Genomic DNA, 1,377 nt, shown 5'->3' on the forward strand with positions numbered 1-1,377 from the left:
ATCGTAACTTTATTCTTATGTTCTCAGTTAGATATGTACCGTTTTTGCTATCCTTTTTCTTATAATTCATCTTAAAGGTAACCATATCATACATACACAGATGCAAAGATTCGCTTATTGTCGAGTGTGAAGTGGATGTAAGATGTGTATTATGTCTTTATCTTTGCAGACACCGTAAGTTTATTCCTTCATTCCTTGTTTGAGATGTATAATTTTTGCTTTTATTTTTTTTTATACTCTGAAAGGTAACCACATCGTACACACACACACACACACACACACACACACACACACACACACACACACACACACACACACACACACACACACACACACACACACACACACACACACACACACACACACACACACACACACACACACAGGCAAAGACTCGTTAACTGTTGAATGCTGAGACTGAATTATTGCACTTCCCTTGATAAACACTGAACAGCGACGACTGTAATGCAACTTTTCATCGTAGAAATTACAGTTCAGTCATGCATTTCCCTTAACGTAATATTCCGACTCCTTTTCCATCCTTGACTGATTGCACGCTTTGTTATGTTGCTTTATTAAAAAAAAAGCCAGAAATGCGCAACTGTTTGTTTCATCAACCAGTCCTTTTACTTGTCAATAATATATGTAATACTGCGTCTCTTGTTCTTCATCTCTTGTTCTCTCTGTTTCCCTCACTGTCCCCTTTACAGCTCAGTGCGCCGCCACCACCACCACCACCACCACCACCACCACCACCACCACCACCACATCCTCACACCCTTTACCTTTAAGTCCATTACGGGAGCTCACCAGGATCGCTCTGCTCTCCATTCATCTCCAGGGGACGCTAAGCAGGTATGAAAGTGCTTATAATGTGCGACTTTCATTAGTAAAGCAACTGTAATCTTTTAAAAGGTGATTGTTTAAGACTGTGTTGCGATATTATTGATATTATTATTATTATTATTATTATTATTATTATTAGTAGTAGTAGTAGTAGTAGTAGTAGTAGTAGTAGTAGTAGTAGTAGTAGTAGTAGTAGTAGTAGTAGTAGAACTAGTAGTAGAAGTAGCTGTAGTGTAGTATTGTTTTTATGCACAAAGGAGGAAGAGAAAAAGCAAAAGCAAATTCAGGAAAAGAAATAAAAACTACTTTCTTCTTTATTCCCCCCAAAAAAAAGAAAAAGAAAACTATCAGAAGCAGCAATATCATCATCATCATCATCATCATCATCATCATCATCATCATCATCATCATCATACACTCCTCGTTCAGCACTCGTCTCTATTGGCTAGCATTGTCAGCCTCGACAAGCACTGGGCGAAGATGGGAAGTCAACTAACAACCTTCACGTAGACAGAAACTCACTCGAACCCA

General features: G+C 38.6%; 1 long non-coding RNA gene across 1 annotated transcript in view; it reads left to right on the top strand.

The window, feature by feature from the left end:
• Positions 1–817, top strand: part of LOC135109169 (uncharacterized) — a 159,210-nt gene extending 158,393 nt beyond the window's left edge. The window contains exon 4 of the long non-coding RNA XR_010272601.1: positions 711–817. This is a non-coding gene — a long non-coding RNA (uncharacterized LOC135109169). The remainder of the gene's footprint in view (positions 1–710) is intronic.
• Positions 818–1,377: the final 560 nt, after the last annotated feature.

The sequence above is a fragment of the Scylla paramamosain genome, chromosome 18 (genome assembly GCF_035594125.1).
Source record: "Scylla paramamosain isolate STU-SP2022 chromosome 18, ASM3559412v1, whole genome shotgun sequence".
In the NCBI taxonomy this organism is placed as follows: Eukaryota; Metazoa; Arthropoda; class Malacostraca; order Decapoda; family Portunidae; genus Scylla; species Scylla paramamosain.